Below are 6,966 nucleotides of genomic sequence, written 5' to 3'. Positions count from 1 at the left end.
AGGCCTTTATGCTTTCCAAAAATTCTACGTCATTTCTCATCAATAGTATGTCATCCACATATAATATGAGACATGCTACAGAGCTCCCACTCACTTTCTTGTAAACACAGGCTTCTTCATAAGTTTGTGTAAACCCAAACGCTTTGATCATCTCATCAAAGCTAATGTTCCAACTCCGAGATGCTTGCACCAGCCCATAGATTGAGCGTTGGAGCTTGCATACCTTTGTCAGCATTCTTAGGATCGACAAAACCTTCTGGCTGCATCATATACAATTCTTCCTTAAGGAAACCATTAAGAAATGATGTTTTGACGTCCATCTGCCATATCTCATAATCATAGAATGCGCCAATTGCTAATGTAATGCCCCGAGACCGTTGTGCCACGTGTCTTCCAGTTATTCGCTATTGTTGCCTTGTCATTTGCTTGCGTGTCATGCATTTCATATCATGTGCATCGCATTTGCATACATGTTCGTCTCATGCATCCGAGCATTTTACCCGTTGTCCGTTTTGCAATCTGGCACTCCTATGTCCTCCGACGTCCCCTTTTTGTCTCTTTTCGTGAGCGTGTGTTAAACGTTCTCGGATTGGACCGAGATTTGCCAAGCGGCCTTGGTTCACTACCGGTAGACCGCCTGTCAAGTTTCGTTCCATTTGGAGTTCGTTTGATACTCCAACGGTTAACCAGGGAACCGTAAAGGCCTCGTGTGTGTTGCAGCCCGACGCCCCTCCAAAGTGGCCCAAAACCCATCCAAACTCCCTCCATCCTCTCGGTCGTTCGATCACGATCGCGTGGCCGAAAACCGCACCTCATTTGGACTCTCCAAGCTCCCAGAATCTATAAATAGCCCCCCTCCAAAAATTCGCGGATGAAAACCCTAGATCCATCTTCCCCGCGCCGCCGAACATGTCCACCCGGCGGCCTAATACGTCTCCGTTGTATCTACTTTTCCAAACACTTTTGCCCTTGTTTTGGACTCTAACTTGTATGATTTGAATGGAACTAACCCGGACTGACGCTGTTTTCAGCAGAATTGCCATGGTGTTGTTTTATGTGCAGAAAACAAATATTCTCGGAATGACCTGAAACTCCACGGAACATCTTAGAAAAAATAATAAAAAATCCTCGCCAAAGATCAAGACCAGGGGGCCACACCCTTCTCACGAGGGTGGGGGCCGCCCCCCCTAGGGCGCGCCCCTCTACCTCGTGGGCCCCCTGGAAACCCTCCGACGCCAACTCCAACTCTATATATTTGCTTTCGGAGAGAAAAAAATCAGAGAGAAGAAATCATCACGTTTTACGATACGGAGCCGCTGCCAAGCCCTAAAACCTCTCGGAAGGGCTGATCTGGAGTCCGTTCGGGGCTCCGGAGAGGGGGATTCGTCGCCGTCGTCATCATCAACCATCCTCCTTCACCAATTTCATGATGCTCACCATCGTGCGTGAGTAATTCCATCGTAGGCTTGCTGGACGGTGATGGGTTGGATGAGATTTATCATGTAATCGAGTTAGTTTTGTTAGGGTTTGATCCCTAGTATCCACTATGTTCTGAGATTGATGTTGCTATGTCTTTGCTATGCTTAATACTTGTCACTAGGGCCCAAGTGCCATGATTTCAGATCTGAACCTATTATGTTTTCATGAATATATGTGAGTTCTTGATCCTATCTTGCAAGTCTATAGTCACCTACTATGTGTTATGATCTGGCAACCCCGAAGTGACAATAATCGGGACCACTCCCAGTGATGACCATAGTTTGAGGAGTTCATGTATTCACTATGTGCTAATGCTTTGTTCCGGTTCTCTATTAAAAGGAGGCCTTAATATCTCTTAGTTTCCAATAGGACCCCGCTGCCACGGGAGGGTAGGACAAAAGATGTCATGCAAGTTCTTTTCCATAAGCACGTATGACTATATACGGAATACATGCCTACATTACATTGATGAATTGGAGCTAGTTCTATGTCACCCTATGTTATGACTATTACATGATGAACCACATCCGGCATAATTATCCATCACTGATCCGGTGTCTACGAGTTTTCCATATACCGTTTCTCGCTTATTTACTTTTTCGCTGCTACTGTTACAATCACTACAAAATACCAAAAACATTACTTTTGCTGTCTTTACTTTTGTTGCCGCTACCACCACTATCATATTACTTTGCTACTAAACACTTTGCTGCAAATACTAATTTTCTAGGTGTGGTTGAATTGACAACTCAGCTGCTAATACTTGAGAATACTCTTTGGCTCCCCTTGTGTCGAATCAATAAATTTGGGTTGAATACTCTACCCTCAAAAGCTGTTGTGATCCCCTATACTTGTGGGTTATCAAGACTAATTTCTGGCGCTGTTGCCGGGGAGCATAGCTCTATTCGTTGAGTCACTTGGGATTTATATCTGCTGGACACTATGAAGAACTTGAGAGATCCAAAAACCAAGATCTATCCCTCAACTACGAGGGGAGGTAAGGAACTGCCATCTAGCTCTGCACTTGATTCACCTTCTGTTATGAGTAAGTTAGCGACACCTACACCTGCTTCTGCTATTCGTTGTGATATGTCGCATGTTACTGATGATGCCACTTCTACTATGCATGATACTTATGATGAAGCTGCTTCTATACCTGATACTACTGTGCCCCTTAGTGAATTTCTTGATGAACAAATTGCTAGGGCTAGAGAAAAATAAATTATTGAACCTGAATACGATGATGATAGTGATGATGAAAATATGCCTGTTATCCCTGAGGGCTATCTTTTTGATATGGAATCTTCTGCTGCTATTTTAGCTTGCAAAGATAGATATGCGCTTAAGAGGTTATTAATTAAATGGAACAAAGAATCACTTAGAGATAAAATGAGACCCGACCCTGCTTTCGCCACTTCACCTATATGTGTTCCTGATAAGGACTATGAATTCTCTGTTGATCCTGATATAATTACTTTGGTTGAATCTGATTCGTTTTATGGCTATGAATCTAAAACTGTTGTGGCACATCTTACTAAGTTAAATGATATAGCTGCCCTGTTCACTAATGATGAGAGATCGCGTTACTTTTATATACTCAAAATATTTCCGTTTTCATTAAAGGGTGATGCTAAGATATGGCTTAATTCTCTTGATCCTGGTTGTGTGTGTAGTCCCCAGAATATGATTTATTACTTCTCTGCTAAATATTTCCCTGCTCATAAGAAACAAGCTGCTTTGAGGGAAATATACAACTTCATGCAAATTAAAGAAGAGAGTCTCCCACAAGCTTGGGGGGCTTCTCAAGTTACTTAATGCTTTGCCTGATCATCCTCTTAAGAAACCTGAAATACTTGATATCTTTTATAATGGACTAACCGATGCTTCCAGAGATTACCTGGATAGTTGTGCTAGTTCTCTTTTCAGGGAAAGAACACCGGATGGAGCTGAAATTCTATTGAATAATATGTTGACAAATGAAAATAATTGGGCACCTCCTGAGCCAACTCCTGAGCCTGCTCCTGCTCCAATTACTGAGCCCATTCTTAAACCAACTCCAAAGAAGAGAGGTGTTTTATTCCTCAGTCCCGAAGATATGCAAGAGGCAAAGAAATCTATGAAATAAAAAGGTATTAAAGCTGAAGACATTAATAATTTACCTCCTATTGAAGAAAAACATGGTCTTAATATACCGCCTATTGAAGAAACATATGATCTTAATTCTTTATTTACTGAAGAACCTCCTGATTCCGATATCCCGACACAGGTAGTAAAGGTAAATTCTCTCTATAGATTTGATAAAGCTGAAGTCCCTCCTACTAAAATTGCTAGTCAGTGCTTGGATGAGTTTGATAACTTTATGTTTAAGCAAGACGACTTCAATGCTTATTTTGGTAGACAATTAAAAGAAAATGCTTATATGATTAGACGCTTGGGTGATTATATGGCTAATATTAAAGGTGAACTTAAACTTGTTAGCATACATGCTTCTATGGTTACCACTCAAGTAGAACAAGTACTTAAGGCTCAAAAAAAGTGCTTGATGAAATGAATAGTAAGAAAAATGATTATGCTGTTAGAGTGGCTACTAGAACTGGTAGAATGGCTCAGGAAACTTTGTATCCTGAAGGCCACCCTAAGAGAATCGAGCAAGATTCTCAAAGAAATAATATTGATGTTCCTAGTTCTTCTAAAAAGAAGAAGAAGAAAAATGATAGAACTGTGCAAACTTCTAGTGAACCTATTGCTGAACCACCTGATAATCCAAATGATATATCTATGTCTGATCCTGAAACACAATCTGGTAATGAACATGAACCTAGTAAAAATATTAATGATGATGTTCATGATGATGCTCAACCTATTAATGATAATGATGTAGAAATTGAGCCCGCTGTTGATCTTGATAACCCACAATCAAAGAATCAACATTATGATAAAAGAGACTTTGTTGCTAGGAAACATGGTAAATAAAGGGAACCTTGGGTTCAGAAACCCATGCCCTTTCCTCCGAAACCATCCAAGAAAAAGGATGATGAGGATTTTGAGCGCTTTGCTGAAATGATTAGGCCTATCTTTTTGCGTATGAGATTAACTGATGTGCTCAAAACAAATCCTTATGCTAAATATATGAAGGATGTCTTTACTAATAAAAGAAAGATACCGGAAGCTGAAATTTCCACCATGCTTGCTAACTATACTTTTAAGGGTGGAATACCAAAGAAACTTGGAGACCCCGGAGTACCTACTATACCTTGCTCCATTAAAAGAAATTATATTAAAACTGCTTTATGTGATCTTGGAGCCGGTGTTAGTGTTATGCCTCTCTCTTTATATCGTAGACTTGATTTGAATAAGCTGACACCTACCGAAATATCTTTGCAAATGGCTGATAAATCAACTTCTATACCTGTCGGTATTTGTGAGGATGTGCCTGTTGTGGTTGCAGACGTTACTATTTTAACGGACTTTGTTATTCTTCATATTCCCGAGGATGATAGTATGTCTATTATTCTTGGAAGACCTTTTCTTAATACTGCAGGGGCTGTTATTGATTGCAACAAAGGCAATGTCACTTTTCATGTTAATGGTGATGAGCATACGGTACACTTTCCGAGGAAACAACCTCAAGTTCATAGTATCAACTCTATTGGAAAAATTCCATCGATTATATTAGGAGGTTTTGAATTTCCTCTTCCTACTGTCAAGAAGTAATATGATATACTTATTATTAGGGATGTGCATATCCCCGTTGAGGTAACTTAGTGTTATTCGAAATTTCTCCGGTTTCATGATTATCCGAATGAGTTTGTTAACAAGACTTGATCAACCTTGTTAGTGGATTCTTTTTTATGAGCATGAGATGGATGAAACTAGAAGCACAACTTTCTGTACCCCACTTATACTTTCTGTTATTTATATTAAATAAAGTAAAAATAGTATTTTCAGTCTGTTTCTTGATTTATCCGTGTAATATAAAAATATCCCGAAAATAGAAGTCCTCAGAATAACATCCAATTTAATATGATTTTTTCGGGAATATTTGAGGATTTACTGTGCAAAAATTACCGCGGGAGGAGCTGCCACCTGGCCACGAGGGTGGTGGGCGCCCCCCTATAGGGCGCGCCCCCTACCTGGTGGGCCCACGGTGGCCCTCCTCCACTTATCCCAGCACCCATCTTCTTCCTCTGTCTCACACAAACCCGAAAAACCAACTCAAGCACGAGTTCCAGCCACTTTTGCCGTGATTTTCAATCTCCTTGCTCAAAGCACCTCTCGCAAAACTGCTTGGGGAGATTGTTCCTTGGTATGTGACTCCTCCATTGGTCCAATTAGTTTTTGTTCTAGTGCTTTATTCTTTGCAAATTTGTGCTGCATAGATTACCATGTTCTTGAGCTTGCATGCCAAATTTATATGGTTCTAAGTAGTTCTAATGCTTGATATAGGCTCTAGGCACTTGTAGGAGTAGTTGCTATCAGTTTTATTGAAGTTGGTTCACTTTTGTTTGAAGTTACTAAAAATTTCAGAATTTTTCAGAGAAAAACAATATGCTTAGGAAGATGTTCCAAGGTGGTTCCTCTAAGAAGCAAGGACCCATGATTGCTATGCGCAATGCTGACGAGGATCCACCAAGAGACGCTCCAGTACGGCCTTGCGAATGGCCGTCGGAAAATTTTATGGACCGTGCGGGAATTAAAGAAGAATTCAAAGCATATTTGCACAATTCCGGTCTTGAGGATTTTGAGGCTAACAAATGCCCCCAGTATCATGATCTCACAAGTTCATTTGTGAGGAGGTTTGAGTATTCATCTTCGCGTAATTCTCCTTCAGTCATGTTTGATCTCTATGACAAATCTTATACCATGGACTTAGAGGATTTCACTTCTGCTTGCAAACTTCCATCATGGGGTTGTGTTAGGGATCCCCCTAAATCTGAATTTAGAAACATTCTTGCTAGTATAACTGTGGGGGAATCTAGAGATATAACGCAGGCTACCATAGGGAGCATTCACTTTCCTGCTATACATTATTTTGCTCTCTTCATCGGTAGATGCATAAATGCTAAGGATGAAGCATGTCACATGTGTGTCCCTGATCTTAGCATTCTTAGGAGTGCCGTGTTAGGAGACCAATCTTATCATATGGGAGCCATTGTAGCTCGTATGTTGCATCATAATAGACATAATGGAGATTTCTTTGGAGGAATTTATGCAACCCGCTTAGCTCATTTTCTTGAGATAGACATTCGTGAGGGTGATACGGAGTTGCCTCCTATATATTTAGATTATAACTCTATGGCTTCGCACCAGTTTGTCGAGAGGCCTGAATCACCTCTCTTATATCGTTTAATTTTTGATAAACGACGTGTTTTCCGTATTACTCTACCTACTCCTGCCTTCTTTGATTCACAGACAAAAAGAAGATATGTTATTACCAGAGAGGAGGCAGAAGAGTACGAGAGGAGAGCGGAGGCAGCTCGACTCCAC

The sequence above is a fragment of the Triticum urartu genome, chromosome 1, assembly GCF_003073215.2.
Source record: "Triticum urartu cultivar G1812 chromosome 1, Tu2.1, whole genome shotgun sequence".
Taxonomy (NCBI): domain Eukaryota; kingdom Viridiplantae; phylum Streptophyta; class Magnoliopsida; order Poales; family Poaceae; genus Triticum; species Triticum urartu.
The sequence above is the reverse complement of the archived record's forward strand: the minus strand, read 5'-3'. Positions refer to the sequence as shown.